This window comes from Rhinopithecus roxellana, chromosome 7 (genome assembly GCF_007565055.1).
Source record: "Rhinopithecus roxellana isolate Shanxi Qingling chromosome 7, ASM756505v1, whole genome shotgun sequence".
Classification (NCBI taxonomy): domain Eukaryota; kingdom Metazoa; phylum Chordata; class Mammalia; order Primates; family Cercopithecidae; genus Rhinopithecus; species Rhinopithecus roxellana.
In genome coordinates this window covers 94,298,174-94,316,181 of record NC_044555.1, presented here as the reverse complement: position 1 = coordinate 94,316,181, position 18,008 = coordinate 94,298,174, and the positions used below count along the sequence as shown (strand labels likewise).

The 18,008-nt window shown below is 40.8% G+C and overlaps 1 pseudogene; it reads right to left on the bottom strand.

Annotated features, from left to right (window-relative positions):
• Positions 1-5,632: 5,632 nt before the first annotated feature.
• Positions 5,633-17,447, bottom strand: LOC104677209 (annotated as a pseudogene).
• Positions 17,448-18,008: the final 561 nt, after the last annotated feature.

The window sequence follows — 18,008 nt, the reverse complement described above, 5'->3', positions numbered from 1 at the left end:
GGGAGATCCACGGCTCTCCCCAAAGCTGTCAGACAGAGTCGTTTGCGTCTGCACCGGCTCCCGCTACTTCCCCTGTTGGTCTTCAGCTGTGCGCTGTCCCCAGAGGTGGAGACTACAGAGACAGGCAGGCTTCCTTGAGCTGCTGTGAGCTCCACCCAGTTCGAGCTTCCCAGAGGCTTTGTTTACCTACTTAAGCCTCAGCAATGGCGGGCGCCCCTCCCCCAGCCTCGCTGCTGCCTTGCGGATAGATCGCGGCAGACTGCTGTGTTAGCAGTGAGGGAGGCTTCGTGGGCGTGGGACCCTCCCGGCCAGGATTGGGATATATTCTCCTGGTGTGCCTGTATGCTTACAGCGCAGTATTGGGGTGGGAGTTACCCGATTTTCCAGGTGTTGTGTGTCTCAGTTCCCCTGGCTAGGAAAACGGATCCCCTTCCCCCTTGCGCTTCCAGGTGAGGCGATGCCTCGCCCTGCTTCAGCTCTCGCTGGTCAGGCTGCAGCAGCTGACCAGCACCGATTGTCCGGCACTCCCTAGTGAGATGACCCCAGTACCTCTGTTGAAAATGCAGAAATCACCGGTCTTCTGTGTCGCTCACGCTGGGAGTTGGAGACTGGAGCTGTTCCTATTCGGCCATCTTGCTCCGCCCCCCACAATGCTCTTTCTACTGCGAGGATTTGTTAAAATAGTGTCTGAACAGGGGAAAGATTTTGAGTTAATTGGCCACAAGTGGTCCCCATACCCTGCTGTGGGGAGCTTAGCAGAGGTTCCCTGAATAAAAAATAGCTTAGGACTGGAGAAGAAATTTTCCAGGCTCTTGGTCACTCAAACAAATAGACATCTTTTTGAGCACGGATTACCCATTTGTTTATTCAACAAACACTTGTTGAGCCCTGTGCTGGGTGGGGATAGAAATTTTTTAAAAACCCACAGTCCCTGCCTTGACAGAGCTTAGAATCCACTAAGGAGAGACTGATGTATAAATACATAAGCTCAATAAACTTTCATAGCTATAGAGGGGGCACAAGAGATGGTTTCAGAAAGGAAGTAATCAACCAAAAAGGAAAGCAGGCCAGGTTAATCACTAAGCGTGATGTGAGGCAGAAACTTAAGCACAGTATGGTCAGAGTTTAGTGTAAAGAGGGAGGGAGGGATCTTTGTAAGCTACAGAGTTCAAGGAAGGCTTTTTGGAAAGTTAAGTCTAGAAGTAAGCTTTGGAGTATGTGTAGGAACCATATAACCAGAGAGGATACTTCAGATGAGGAACAGCATGAGCAAAGGTATAGACACAAGAAAGTATATTGTCTATTTGGGGATGGCCCTTTAGATATTAAGTTTAAAACTGTTCTTAAATCACCCTTCACCTTTTGCTTCTCTTTTGCCTTTCCTGTAAGTACCTCTGGCCAGCAGGTCACATTTGAATTGTTTCTTTACTCTCCAATCTCACTCTTCATGCTCACTGTGCCTCTGGTAGTCTGCAAGTCCACCATGTACAGTTGTGCATGTTGTTCACTGCACAAGGATACCCAGTCATGGAGGTGAATGGGGGCTGAAATCCATACTGCACTGTACTCACCAAGTAATGCGTTCTTTTCCTAATTTGATACATGCGTGCTTGCTAGGCCATGCCCCCAACCCAAAAAGGAGCACTTTTTCCAGTTTACAGAAAGGTACCCTAGCAGTGGCTGAGGCACTAAATCATATGTAGATGAAAGGTAAATAAGTGAGGTAAATGAGATTTATCTCTGATTTGTGCCAGCTTCAAGTCTTTACAGCTGAAGCCACTAATGAAGCCACCACAGTTCCACCACAGTTTTTATACTAATCATGACTAAAGTAGGAAAAGTAGCAAGAGCCCCAGGGACCCTTCAGGGAGCTTAGAACTGTCACTTTCCTGGATCCTGTATGAGGTCACCCAGAGATGACCTATACCTGATATGGCTCCCTTGATTTGATTTCCCTCTCATCCTAAACTGGATGACTAAGTGGTACCAGTTCCCGTGACTCAGTTATTCTTTCTCATAGGAAAACTACATTTCTGTATGACTCACAACCAAGCTTATTCCTTATTTCTTATCTCCCTGCCTGGCAGTACCACCAAAATCATCCTTAGAAATCAACTGGACACTCACTTGCCATACCCACCTACCATGGTTGGTAGTCTTGCGCCAAGTCCTGACTCCCTTTTCCTTCCCACCTGTCCTGTGCCACCAAGGTCCACTCTTCCCCACAAGCTACCAGTCAGAGCTTTCAGACCTCCAAGTTTCCCTGGCTTTATCAGGCTTAAAGGGCTAAGCCACTATAATATAAAAACCTAACAGTATAGGGTGTCAAAGAACTCACCACTTGTCAAGTTTCTCTCCACTTGACAGTCCAGGGCACATAGGTAGCCTACTCAGCTCATTCAGTCACTCCTGGACTTGGGTTGATTCCTTCATGTTTCTCTACCCTTCTCTAAGGCAACAGCCTTATCTGCCAGTTTCAGGCTATATAAACAAAGCTGAGTAATGTGTGTTATGGGCACATCCATATTTCTTCTGTTAGTGGAAAAAAAGTAAAAGGGAGCACATGTGCAAAGTTTAAAGGGCTGGGCCTAGAAAAAGCACACATCACTCCTACTTACATTTCATTGGTCACAGAGCTACACCAGACCACAAAGGGTACTGGAAAATGTACATAAGCACCTAGATGGACATCGTCACCCCAGCTACAGGTCTATTATTAAGGAAGATGCCAAACTATCAGTAAAAAGCATTTATTTTGTCATAATTTTTTACCCTAGCTAGAAACTTGATGATCAAGTATAATAAAGTTCAACCAATTTAAATAGAATCAAACTTAATAAATGTGTTTAAAGCAAGGCATATACTTTTCCCTTAGGCACTGTTTCTCAAAGTGTGGTGCATGGACTCTGGGTGATCCAGGGCCACTGATCATTCCCAGAAACCTAGCCAGTGACAGAGGAAAAAACAATAATATTTCTTTACATACCTTCCACATATTTGAGATGTAAGGCTAATTGTGATTTTTTACAACAATCACATTACATTCTTTTTTGTCAAATTACATTCTTAACAATCCTTATGTTTTTTTGTTTTTTTTTTTTTTTTTTTTTTTTTGAGACAGGATCTTGCTGTGTCACCCAAACCCAGGCTGGAGTGCAGTGGCGCGATCTTGGCTCACTGTAATCCTCCCACCTCAGCCTCCTGATTTTCTGGAACTACAAGCATTCACCACCACACCTGGCTGCCTTTGGTATTTTTTTGTGGAGACCAGGTTTAGCCATAGTGCCCAGGCTGGTCTTGAACTCTTGAGCTCCAGTTAAGAGAATAAACTTTCGGCTGGGCGCAGCGGCTCACGCCTGTAATTCCAGCGCTTTGGGAGGCCGAGGTGGGTGGATTGCTTGAGGTTAGGAGTTTGAGACCAGCCTGACCAACATGGTAAAACCCCATCTCTACTAAAAATGCAAAAATTAGCCAGGCATGGTGGCACATGCCTGCAATCCCATCTACTCGGGAGGCTGAGGCAAGAGAATCACTTGAACCCAGGAAGTAGATGTTGCAGTGAGCCGAAATCATGCCACTGCACTCCAGCCTGGGTAACAGAGCAAGACTCTGTCTCAAAAAAAAATAAAAAAATAAAAATAAATAAATAAACTTTTCAGGAAGTCGAAGACCCCAAGAAATGAGGTGATTTGCCCAACATCAAGCACTGAGTGTGCAAACCAGCAGCTGCCGTGACAGTTTCTGGCAGTGAGTCTCTGACACGAACGGCTCCCTCTGTTCAGGGAGGACCTGGGCTCCCTCACTTTGAGTCTTGCTCTTTCTTTTCATCTAAAAGGGCGGAGCGGATCCCCAGCTTTTTCAGTTCTGCCAACAGGTCCCCATTCTGGTGCATCTGGGCCCCATTCCTTTGTTCTTCCCTCTAGCTGAGGAAAAATAACCACTAACGCTGAGCAGACAGCCTGTGGTTTAGCTCATAACTGATTAGCTCATAACTGACACGTGGGTCAAGTGAGGCAAACTGAATGGACTCCAACATCATAGTCTGGCGTTGCTATTCACCCCCCTCTACTAAGAACAAAATTTCATCTAGTTCATGACATCTGAAAGGAAGTATCTCATGCTGCCTGCTTGGAAGGCAATTCATTTGGAAATATCTCTGGGAAAGCGCAGAGCAGAGCTGATTTATGGCACCACCACAAGGTATCACCGCAAGCATCAGGACCAAGTGGAGGAAGTGCAACTGACCAGCCCTGAGGCCAGCATTCCAGCCTGTGAACAAATCCTGTGGGTTGGAATGCTGCTGCTAACCCAATGAGATGGACTACCGGCCCATGCAGCAGCCTCTGACAACACTTAACTGTGAGAGACCTGGGCTCTGGGGAGGCCTCTTCCTGCTGTGTCACGGTGATGTGACCATGAGGGTGGGAACCCAGCCCAGGAAAAGTTCCTTCTGGACTAGGTCGACCCTTGTGCAGAATACTGGCTCATGCTGAGTGCTTTTCCCTGAGACTTCAGGGCCTCTGTCACCCTTTCCAGACCAGTCCTTCTGGCCACTGCCCGGCCAGGATGTATCTTATGGCACTCTTGGGACTCTAGGGTGAAGAACCCACCAGGGTTAGAAATTTTTATGACTCAGGTACATGGAAATTTGGAGGTCTCTCAAGCTATCAACAAAGCAAACAAATAAAAAAAATGAACAAAATCTCTATCAGAAGACAAAAATGTCAATGGGATTTTGGGGGCAGTAAAATTACGTTGATTTTTTCCTCTTTTTATTTTGCTGTATTTTCCAAGTTTTATATTACTTTTATGTTGGAAAAATAAAGTTTACTAAGAAAAAAAGGTTTGTTGAATATTAAAGTAACAACAAAAATAATGATTTAAATGTTACAACACAGTAAACACCATAAACATAAATAGTGAACAGGTCTCCAGTATAAACACAGAATGTGAATCTCTATGTCCTAAGAGAAATAAGCCCGTGTGTGAGTGACCATATCATATAAGCAGTCGAAAATGCAAATATGAAGTAAGAAGATAAATGTCTGAAAATTTGATTTTATTAGACCTGCCACCCATTTGCCCCAGTCTCCAGCATGCTCTTTATAATAAAATGTATCAAATTGTAGCACCAAGTCATCAAAGCTTTTATATAACTTTTTTCCTGTGTTGGCAGTTTATTAAAAAAAAAAAAAAAAAAAAAAAAAAAAAAAAAACAGTTATCACAGTTTCTTCTTTGTCCATCGTTTTCCATAACAGAGGAAGCTCTACATAATTTGGGGGAAGATAATGTCTTTGCAGACTGACAGATTTGCAGAGGGGTCATGAATAATGACTCCAAAGCTCCTAGTTTAACTCCTGAATCAGGCAAAAAATAAATGGCAACATAAGAATAAATTTTGTTTACAGCACTATCATAATACAGCACTGAATTATTACGGTGCAGTGGTTGCAATTAAGTTCACAATAAAATCTTCTTAGCCCAAACACCAGACAAACTAAAATCACCCGACTGCTCATGAACTGAAATGATCAGTGCAAGGCAGTTGTCTCAGTAGTGAAAACCAAAATCGGTAAGGTTTTTCTGGCAGTGAGTCTCTGACACGAACGGCTCCCTCTGCTCAGGGCGCCCTCACTTTGAGTCTTGGTCTTTCTTTTCATCTAAAAGGGCGGAGTGGATCCCCAGCTTTTTCTGTTCTTCCACCAGGTCCCCATTCTGGTGCATCTGCAAAAGAATGTCACAGCCCCGCACAAACTCGCCGTTGAGGTACACTTGCGGGATGGTGGGCCAGTTGGAAGCGTCTTTAATGCCTTGTCGCAGCTCAGGTTCGTCCAGCACTTCGTAGGCCGCGTAGTCGCGGACGCCGGGCAGCCACAGGATCTGCACCACGGCGTTGCTGAAGCCGCACTGGGGTTGCTCCGCTGTCCCCTTGAGGGAAGACAACCACTTTGTCCTTCTTCACCAGCCCGTCCATCTGCTCCGCCGAGCCACCACCGCCGGCACCCGAGCCCGCCGTTCGGCCCAGGGACCCGCTCATCCCCGCAAGCTCGCGGAAGCCCACGACGGCCCAGGTCGTTGGCTGGCCATCCAGAGCTCTCCTCGGCCCGCGGCCACTTTTACATAATTATTAATCAAAGTACAGTTAACCCTGTGATAAGCCAATTGAATACTTTGAAAGCAAGCACGAAGTAATTCTTTGCTGTATGAAGTTGATGAATATTGTGACGAAGGCAGGGAAGATATTAAAGCTATGGGGGTGTCATTCAACATTATTAGACCTCTTGGCAAAACAAGTACAAATCACTTCATTGCCAAGAAGCTTATAAAACCAGGCACAATATCAATGACAAAATGACTTAGAGAAAGCAGAGTGAGTCATTAGCAGAATTTTTATAACAACGTCATAGGACATCCGTAATATCTATGGCACACAATATAAAAGGCAATTATTATCACATGTGGACACCAGCAGATATTCTACTTTAGAGACAGGCAAAAACATTGATATGCAGACTCTTGACGTAGGAGTAGTATGTACACACACACACACACACACGGGAGAAGTGCTCCACATTTTTGACCCTGAAATCCCATGCTATAAGAGAAAAGGGTTTTTTAAAAAACATATGCTTGTTACCTTAGACACAGATTTTCATGTAGTTGTTGTAAGAAATACTGCAAAGAGAAACCATGTACCATTTTCTGGGTTTCCCCCAACGACAGTGTCTTGCAACACCATACAGTATCACAACCAGGATATTTGCATTGATACAGTCAAGATACAGAATGGTTCCACCACACAAGGATCCCTCATGTTGCTGTTTTATAGCCACACCCACTATCCCCACCTCCACCCCCTTCTTAACCCCTAGCAACCACTCACATGTTCTCCATTTTTATAATTTTGTCATCTCAAGGATGTTATTCATTTGGAATCATATATAATTTTGCCATTGCCTTTTTTCACTTAGTACAATTTTTGTAGATCCACTCAAGCTGTTGTACATATCAATAATATGTTCCTTTTCATTTGTGAGTAGTGTTCTATGCTATGGATATACCATAGTTTGCTTAACCATTCACATGTTGAAGGACATTTGAATTGTTTCCAGTTAGGGACTATCAGGAATACATTGCTGTGAACATTTGTGTACAGGTTCTTGTTTGAACATAAGTTTTCTTATCACTGGGATAAATGCCCATGAGTGTAATTGCTGGGTTGTATGGTTGTTGCATGTTTGATTTCATTAGAAACTGTCCAACTCTTTTCCAGAGTAGCTGTACCATTTTACATTGCCACCAGCAATATAGGAGAGCTCTAGTTTCTCCTCATAAAAGGAAAGGTTTTTAATTTAGTTAACAAGTGGTTTTTTTAATGAGTCATGAAGTAGATTGGAAAAGGGGCACTGCGGCCAATTCTGAAGAGCATTAGCCATGACTGCTGCCCAGAAATATGCTGCAAATAATAGAGGTTGCACCCAAATGTGAAGCCACTCACAACTTGATTAACAACGATCAGCAATATGCCTTCTGATCACAATTCGGTGTTGAAAAAAACAAAGATTGTGAGTATAATAAAATTTTGGCCCCTAAGAAGATGTCTTCCCAGCATGCTGTACAAAGAAATAAGCAGTAAATACTAATCTCCACTTTTCCACACTAAGCGTGCCAACTGTTGAGAGAAGCTGCTCTCCCATAATTTTTTGATACAAGGGATAGGGAAAGGGACCTTATGAAAATGATAATGCCACTAAAGAGCATTTCTCAGATTCAAATGCCTTGCTCAAGACGTATTTTATAGCCACATTTTCAGAATATTAAAGAACCTGTAATTATTAGTTCAGTGGTGAAATACTGCCATGTTTGATGTTAAAGATAAAATAATCAGAATTTTTTAAGAAGACTGAACTATGATGCAGTCTTATCACTAAGAATTTGATTCTGTCCCAACATGTGGAGACTTTATGCCCTTCTTGAAGAAAGAAATCGACTATATATGATTGGGTATATGTAAATATCATGTTCAAGTTTTTCAGTAGAACTTGTAACCACACTTTTTTGAACCAAGTGCAATCAAAGTGGTAATTTAGGAATGCATACCCATCTATTTCCCAAGTTCAACTATTCTGTCTTCCAGCCTTTGAGTGTGATTTGTTCAGGGACTTTAGTATCTGATAGAGTGCTTCAAAGTATTATCAGGGAACTGTCCTTGTGATATCTAGCTTTTTGGATGTATAATATCTATAATTTTGATAAGGCCACTAAATACTTGAGGCAGTTCCCAATGACCTAGGATTCTGAATTAGAATTTTTAACTTTTATTATGAAAAACTTCAAACATGTACAAAAGTGGAGTAGATAGGATAATGAATGTCCAGGTATTCGCTACCCAGATTCAATAGTGGAATAAATGCTTCTGGCGCCCTACATCACAGCCTCTTTCTCCACCTTGCTCAGGCAGAGCTGGGGTAGACAGTTCTATGTAAGGTCAGACTCACATCAGCCTAACAAACAGTATCCTGCCCCAAAATCAAGTTTCTCTCTTCTGCTTCTGCCCTCAAGGCCTTCACGAAAGCCAATCCACATGAAAACACATCCCAACCTTGGAGATAACCCTCAAATGAGGGGGACAAGAACTGGTGGATGAAAGCTGCAGCCTCTCATCCATCAAAGGGAGAGTTCTGGGAGATGTTCTATATATTCCCCCAAGTAGTCTAACCAGAATTCAGCCCTTGTTGCCCAATGCAGCAACCTCATAATGCACCTTTGCACTGACTTTTTTTCTTTCTCTAATTCTCCTTACTATCTCACTCCTACTTCCTAGAATAACACTCTAAATATACTAACTGCACCCATGTCCTTGCCTCAGACTGCTGTGGAGGAATCCAATTAAGACAAATAGTTTGAAATTTTTTAGAATTCTTATTTCACCTATCCTGTAATATTGTGGAACATTTAAAGCATTTTAAAGTGTTGTAAAGCTTGACTTTCTAAAATTTAATAGAAGTAGGAAGGAAAGAAATCAACTCAACATGGAAGCTGATCTGTGATCAAGCTGTGTATCACCAAGGTAGACCTATATACCTTGGTGAATTATTGCCCCTAAATATCGTCTCTTTCCTTAATATAAAATCATTATTAAGTACATTATTTTAAATAATACTTTAATGTGATGGTGAAATGAAAAATATGATGGAGCTTCATTTTAGTTTACCTCAAGGGTGGTATGTGTCAGCAGGGTGCCCTTTTTTTTCCCTGAGACAGAGACAGAGTCATGCTCTTTCACCCAGGCTGGAGTGCAGTGGCACAATCATGGTTCACTGCAGCCTCAAACTTCTGGGTTCAAGTGATCTTCCTGCCTCAGCTTCCCAAGTAGCTGGGACTACAGGTGTGCACTACCACACTCAACTAATTTTTTTGTGTATCTTGCTGAGATGGGGTCTTCTATGTTTGCCCAGGCTGGTCTCAAACTCCTGGCCTCAAGTGATCCTCCAACCTTGGCCTCCCAAAGTGTTGGGATTACAGGCATGAGCCACCATGCCCAGCCCAGGATGCCCATTATGTGGCTCTTGAAAATGAACTATGAGGCCGGGTGCAGTGGCTCACGCCTGTAATCCCAGCACTTTGGGAGGCCAAGGCGGTTGGATCACCTGAGGTTGAGAGTTCGAGACCAACCTGGCCAACATGGTGAGACCCTGTCTCTACTAAAAACACAAAAATTAGCCAGGCATGGTGGCATATGCCTGTAATCCCAGCTACTCAGGAGGCTGAGACAGGAGAATCAATTGAACCCAGGAGGCAGAGGTTGCAGTGAACCGAGATTGCACCACTGCACTCCAGCCTAGGTGACAGAGCAAGACTCTGTCTCAAAAAAACAAACAAACAAACAAACAAAAACGATGAGAAATGCTGACTGTTCAAAAACTCCCCAGGGCTGTTCACAGGAGTCTGTGAACTTCAGGAAAATGTATGCTGATGTGTGTATCCACATGTTCAGTCATTTTCCTGGAGGAAAAAGTCAGTAGCTTTCACCAGATTCTAAAGCAAGTCCTTGACAAAAAAAGGGTTAAGAACCACTGATGAAGGGATATTGGGCACTATGACCTCTGAGTAGGGATGACTTTATTGTAGAGAGAAAGCGCTTCTGGAACTCTAAATCATTCTACATGGCTGATCATCATCTTCACCAAGTTGCACAGTTAGCCTCATTATGTGAATCTAACTAGAATTGATATGATTACAATAAAAGGATTTTTCCTGCTCAAGGTCCAGTTTATAAAGAAATTGAATTTTCCCCTCAAGGCTTCATTTATAACAAAAGGGTTTTTTGTTTGTTTGTTTGTTTGTTTTTCATTCTCAAGGCCTTGTTTTCAACATCTGGATTACATGATCTGGTTCCAATTTTTTCCTCAAAGCTATCACTCCTAGCCTCAAAGAACTTTAGAGATTTTGCCAATCAACAGGAAAAATATTTAGATTACAATACATGCTCTTTCCAGACTAGCTCTAGTTCTCTCAGATAGTTCTGTACCCTGAACTGGTGCACCTCCAGGAATGTGAGGGATTTTGCACCAGCTGTTGATGAAACAATTCCTTCCACCTGTGTCTTGTCCAGTCCCTGAATTATTAACTCAGAAAGGAAGTTGGAAAGTTAAACAGGCACACTTTCTCTAAGGAGCCTTAATTAGGTTTGGCATTTGAGTTTGTGGTTTTTTTCTTTTCCTATTAACAAAGGACTATTTGTACATCATAAATAGAAGTAGAGGAAGAAAATGATGTCTTAAATCATCCACTTAAAAACCAAGACAAAAATGGTACAGGTGGCTTTTTAAAAGAAGGAGGAAAAATCCCTTCCACATAAGCCCTTTTCTTGAATAGGCCTCTAACTAGCCCTGGTGCAGCTGCAAGGATGCATTTAATGATCCTGTGATTTATTGCTGTACAGAGGATATTCTCAGCCATCATCTGCAGAAGAGGCCCTAGCAATATGTAGAATGGGAGACTAAGAACATATTGGAATGGGCTAAATTTTCCATGTGGTTTCCATTTTCTTTCTTATTGTACATCAAAAGTATTTTTTTTTTTAAGAAAATGATTTTTAGCCATCGCAAATATCCCCAAAGCACCCTGCCCCTAGGGCAGCTTGCAGCAGGCCTGAGCCAGAAACTGTGACTAGAAAGAGGAGGAGCTCAAAACATCCTCCATCTTGAAAGGCGAAGCTTCCTAAAGCCAGTTCTTGGCACAAAATCCTCTCTGACCTGAAGACCTATGACTTCTATTGGGTGTCCCCAGACTAAGTCACAATTGTAAAGTAGTAAAGAGCAGCTAATATCGACTGAGCACTATGGGACACCAAATGCTCTGGGTCATTTACATGGATTATTTCATTTAATACTCAATTTATTGTCTCCATTTTACAGATGAGGAAACCGAGAGCCAAAAGAAGTTAAGTCACTTTGCCCAAGGCCACAAAGCCTATGAATGGAAAGCTAGGACTTGATCACTGGTTTGTATGATTTCAACAGTAGTGCTTTGAACTACTACATAGTTGTCACCCCTTTCTTTTCTTCTAGGGTCCCTCCCTGACCAAAAATATAATATAATGTCAGGCATTCCTTATACTAGCCCCTAGGTACCTAGGAACTAAAACTACAGTAACCATCTATGCCTGTCCTCCAGAGTAATGCCCCATTGTATGAAATTTCCCATGTTATCTATTATCTCCCCCATGGAACTCTGGGTTTCCCATCAAATCTTTCAATAAAATTATGGCTTTAAATAATAAAAATCATTTCAGATCCTCCTAATACTAATTGATAAATCTTTTTTGTATATACCCACCTACCCACATAAACACGCATCCTCTTATTCTACTAGTTCACCTATATTGAGTACTTACTATGTGCCAGACATCAAGTTAATCACTTCACATGAGTCTTCTCATGTGCTTCTCCACAGTAACCCTATGAGGTAGCTACTATTATTACATCTGTTTTACATATGAGAAAACTGAAGCTCAGAAAAGCTCCAAAGTTCAGAAAAGCTCCAAGCAAGTGGAGAAGTTAGGGTTTGAATTCAGATGTGTTTCACTTGAGAGCCCAAACCCCTAAACCACTACATTCTACTTCCACTTTTCTTAACAGTGTTAAGTCATATTGATAGTACATACCAGTCATATATGTGGTCAAAATAGCCCTTTACTTCTGTGGAGTTCCTCCCAAATCCCACAGCCCCAGCATAATTATGAGAAAAACATAATACAAATATCAGTGGAGGAACATTCTAAAAATACCTAATCAGTACTCCCCAAAACTGTCAAGGTTATAAAAAAAAATAAGGAAAAAATTCCAGGTAACATCTATGAAAATGATGGAGTAGGGAACTCCTGTGAAAGTTCTCAGAATGAAAATGGCATCACTGTGGAAAACAAAACCAAAAACAAACACCTGACAAATAGAGCCAGGGAAGACCACGAAGGGAGGATTCTCATGCATAAATGACAGATAACAAGAACTTTCAGAAAAGACTGCAAAAGTCACAACCTTGCACAAAGCCCATCACAACCTCACACACACAAAAAATACTTCTGCAAGGATATTGGCCCAGCAACTGCCTGTCCAGCCTTGGAGTGATGCTACCCTTGTTACTGATCCTTGTAGCCAAGGATAAGTATCTCCAAACAATTAAGTAATCCTCATTTTTCTTTTAAAATCTTTGTCTTCATCTGCCTCCCCAAACACGCACATAGTTTACTATGACACATATTATCATTGCAATGCTCTATTCCTGAATACATATAATTTTCTTTTGGAGGGCCTCTCTCTGTTTGTTATTTAGGTTGACATAAATGGTGTCCAGAAGTGGGACCTGAAAAAGATCTCTATCAGAAGGAATTGGTGATTCTTGGAACTAGTGTACAGTACTCACTTGAGCCCTTTGAATTCTCTGCTTCTGCAGCCTACTTTTTCTGCCCTGGTGAGTCTTCTGCCAGGCCAAGCCTCCCTCTTTCTGGTAGATGATTTTGACTTTATTCAGGACTTGGTAATAAAGCCACCTTAATAAAAGACCTTGCATGCCTCCTAGGATGATAAAAGACTTTTTGTCTTTCTGGTATAAAGACAATGTCCTTCTGGTTTGAGTACTCTAGCTTCTATAGAAGTTACACCCTGTCTGTGAGACATGTCTTTTCTGGTGAATTTACTTTTGGTTCTTTCTACACACCCAATTTAATATTTTATTTAATCTCCATGCTTCATTTAAAATTCTTATGAGCACTCTAATTTTGATTTCGTTTTGGTTTGGTTCTGCATCTCTATAAATGATTTCTCTCTTTTCCCTTGCTTGTTTCTAAAAATCTTCTGAGAGCAAAAATAAAAAATTGTAAATGGTGGGCACAAGCCACTAGGGTGACTGGGCATGGTGGCTCATGACTGTAATCCCAGCAGTTTCGGAGGCCAAAACAGGAGGATCACTTAAAGCCATGAGTTTGAGACCAGACTAGGCAACAAACCAAGATACCCCCATCTCTCCAAAAACAAAAACAAAAAACTAATAAAACTAAAATTATTTAACAGCCACTAGGGTGATTACCACCATCTAAAACATCAGTCCAAACTCCTGACAGTCTCTAATAGGATTTATAAGATTTTCTTTGCTTTCAAGAGATTAATAAGAAATGGAATGAGATTCTTAAACATTAAGGCATCCAGGTTTTCCGGGATTCCAGCCAGGTATATTAGAGATTCTAGTGCGCATGGTTTGGTTTTTTGTTTTTTTGTTTTTGTTTTTGTTTTTGTTTTGAGATGGAGTCTTGCTCTGTCGCCCAGGCGAGAGTGCAGTGGTGCAATCTCGGCTCACTGCAACCTCCGCTTCCCAGGTTCAAGCGATTCTCCTGCCTTGGCCTCCCAAGTATCTGGGATTACAGGCACCTGCCACCACACCCAGCTAATTTTTTGTATTTTTAGTAGAGACGGGGGGGGGTCTCACCATGTTGGCCAGGCTGCTTTCGAACTCCTGACTTCAAGTGGTCCACCTGCCTCAGCCTCCCAAACTGCTAGGATTATAGGCGTGAGCCACCGCGCCCGGCCTAGTGCACATGTTTAAAATAATGGGTAAATTACATCAAGAAAAATTCACAGATCAATGGCCATTATATAAACTGTCTGAGCTTATTTAAAAAAAAAAATGAAACCAACTATAGAGTTAATATATAGAGCCTTCTAAGTTCTCTCTCTACTGTTTTTCTGCCTATTTTGAATCTGCTGACTTTTCTGCTGGTATTGAGATTAACTTACAACTTGTGGCGTTCCAGCCAAGAAATAAAAGGTCTTAAAAGGCTTTCAAATTAACGGCTTTACAAATTACAACATCTCTATGGCAACCAACAACCTAGACCTAAGAGACATCCCTTTTAATATAAATTTAGGTTTGCCTAAATAACAATAGCTTAGGGTGATGGAACAGTTAATTGAAGAATTAATATTCTATAAGAAATAGAACTAGCTAAATATCTATAAAAGCCTCTCTACTCAAATAGGACAAAATCTTAAGCTCAGAGCAATTATAATATAAGCTATCTTTGTCCAACATAAAAATTGCTTTGTCTGCCATGCAGAGGCCAAAAAAAGCCAGTAAAAAAAAAAAAAAACTGGTAAGATGCTTTCCTGCCCACATTAACTTGTCAAGCAAACCAAACCAACAAACGAAAGACAGGTTTGTTAATAAAAATTTAAGGCTACTTGGAGATTTGGGTTTCCTCATACACTTTATCCAGTTCTACCTAGAACGTACACATTAAAATTTTAACGTTACATTCATTTGAAACTGAAAAAAAAGGGGTAAAAGGCAAAAGGGATTTAAAGAAAAGAAAAAAAAGCTGCTTTACTCAAGATTTTGGTCCACAGCCTTAATTAGACTACCTATTAGGGCAAATAAAGTTTAGCCTTATAAACAGGTTCCATTTTTTAAGAAGTATAATTTGGATCTATTTACCATTTATAAACTGATGAGTTTTTATTATTATCTCATAGCTAAAATTCTAAAATGAAAGTTATAAGATTGTATGTGAGTGTGTGTGTATATATATGTGTGTGTGTGTGTTTGTTTATGCATATGTACAAGTATTATGTTGTATGTTGTGTCTACATAGTAAAATCTGGTGTAGTCAGCCAGAAATGCCTTAAGAAATTCTATTCAGATTGGTGTAAATACGAATATCATTCAAGGCTACTATGAACACCTTTGTGGGCATAAACTAGAAAACCAGAAGACAGGGATAAATTCCTGGAAATATACAACCCTCTGAGATTAAACCAGGAAGAAATAGAAACTCTGAACAGGCCGATAACAGCAGCAAGATTGAAATGATAACTAAAAAGCTACCAACCAAAAACAAGTCACAGACCACATGGATTCACAGCTGAATTCTATCAGACATTAAAAGAATTTGTACCAATCCTATTGACACTATTCCAAAAGATAGAGAAAGAGGAAATCCTCCCTAAATCATTCTATGAAGCCAGTATCACCCTAATACCAAAACCAGGAAAGGACATAACAAAAAAAGAAAACTACAGATCAATATCCCTGATGAACATAGATGCAAAAATCCTCAAAAAATACTAGCTATGATTGAATCTAACAACATATCAAAAAGAGAACACAACATGATCAAGTGGGTTTCATATCAGGGATGGTGAGAGGGTTTAATATATGCAAGTCAATAAATGTGATACATCACATAAAGTTAAAAACAAAAATCATATGATCATTTCAACAGAAGGAGAAAAAGCATTTGACAAAATCCAGCATCCTTTTATGATTAAAACCCTCAGCAAAATCAGCATACAGGGGACGTACCTCGATGTAATAAAAGCCATCTATGAAAAACCCACAGCCAACATTATACTGATTTGGGAAAAGTTGAAAGTGTTGTTCCATTCCTGAGAACTGGAACAAGACAAGGATGCCTACTTTCACCACTTCTATTCAAAATAGTACTGGAAGTCCTAACCAGAGCAATTAGACAAGAGAAAGAAATAAAGGCCATCCAAATCAGTAAAAAGGAAGTCAAACTGTCACTGTTTGCCAGTGATATAATCATATAACTAGGAAACCCTAAAGACTCATCCAAAAAACTCCTGGATCTGATAAATGAATTCAGTAAAGTTTCCTTTACAAAATAAATTTACCCTGCTATATGCTATACACCAAGAGCGACCAAGTTGAGAATGAAATCAAGAATTCAACCCCTTTTACAGCAGCTGCAAAAAAAAAAAAACAGTAGGAATATCCAAGGAGGTGAAAGATCTCTACAAGGAAAACTACAAAACACTGCTGAAAGAAATCATTGATTAACACAAACAAATGGAAACACATTCCATGCTCATGGAGGGAAGAATCAATATTGTGAAAAATCACCATATTGCCAAGAGTAATCTACAAATTCAATGCAATTCCCATCAAAGTACCATCATCATTCTTCACAGAGCTAGTAAAAACAACCCTAAAATTCATATGAAACCAAAAAAGAGCCTGCATAGCCACAGCAAGACTAAGCAAAAAGAACAAATCTGGAGGCATCACATTACCTGATTTCAAACTATGCTATAAGGCCATAGTCACCAAAACAGCATGGTACTGCTATAAAAAAAAAAAAAAAAAAAAAAAAAGGCACATAGACCAATGGAACAGAATACAGAACCCAAAAATAAACTCAAATACTTACAGCCAACTGATCTTTGGCAAAGCAAACGAAAACATAAAGAGGGGAAAGGACACGCTTTTCAACAAATGGTGCTCTGGGAGCTCACAAGGGATGCCAAAAAAAAACAAAACAGAAAACAAACAAACAAACAAAAAAAAAAAAAACCTGAAATGGTAGCAGCACAATTTGTAAAGCGGATAGCATCTTGGAAAAGAATCTAAGAAGGTACACAAGTTTGTGCCCAATATAGAAGGTTAGTCCAAATAAGACAAAAGAGTAGTTTGGACTAGGTTGGTGGCAGTGGGGATGGAAAAAAGGACAGATTTAGCGTACAGTTTGAAGATAGAGCCAACAGCACTCTCTACTGAACTGAATGTGAGGACTCAGAGAAAGGGAGTATTCCTGGGTGACCCCTACATTTTTTTACTTGAGTAACTGAATAGACTGTTATATTATTTCCGAGATATAGGTTATGGGGGAGGAATTAGATTTGGCATTGAAGGAATCAATATTTAATTAACAATGTCCAAATATTTGGTCAAAAAACTTTGTGTGTTTTTTTCTAAAAACTGAAACATTACACTGAATAATTACATCCCATGACAATGTCATCTCATAACTCAGCCAAAGATCAGTCATACAAATGTATAGAACCAGTTACCACTTACATGGTATAGATGGCAAGGCATGGAACAGCATGTCCCCAAAAGATCTCCCCTGATCTACTGGCCAGATGCCCATAGCCTATATTTTGATTTTCTATTCCTGTAACTTAAAATAACAACATTTATGTTGATCACTGATCTACAACATGGACAATGTTTGTCACAGTAGTATCATGTGGTATCAGCTGGGGCAGCTCAATTGGGAGCCAGAGGACCTGTATCCAAGATGGCTCACTCACATTGGCTGGCAAAGTGGTATTGGCTGTCAGGTGGGAGTCCAGCCAGGGTGGAAAGCCAGGAGCCTTGATTCCTTTCCACAGGAACCTCTGCATGGGCTTTCTCATAGCATGTGGCTGGATTCCAAAAGCAAACACCCCCAGAACAGGAAGATGCCAGTTTCTTGAGATATAGGCCCAGAAACTGACACAGTGTCACTTCTACCATATCCTATTGGTCAGACATTCACAGAATCCAAATTCAAGGGGAAGGGACTAGGCATCAACTGTTAATGAGAGGAGTATCAAAAATTTGGTGATCACGTTTTTAAATGATCTTAGTACCCATACTCTGGTACTAATGGTACCTTTGGTTTTATGGGGCAGGTAGGGAGGAGACACCTAAACCTAAGTGTCTGTTT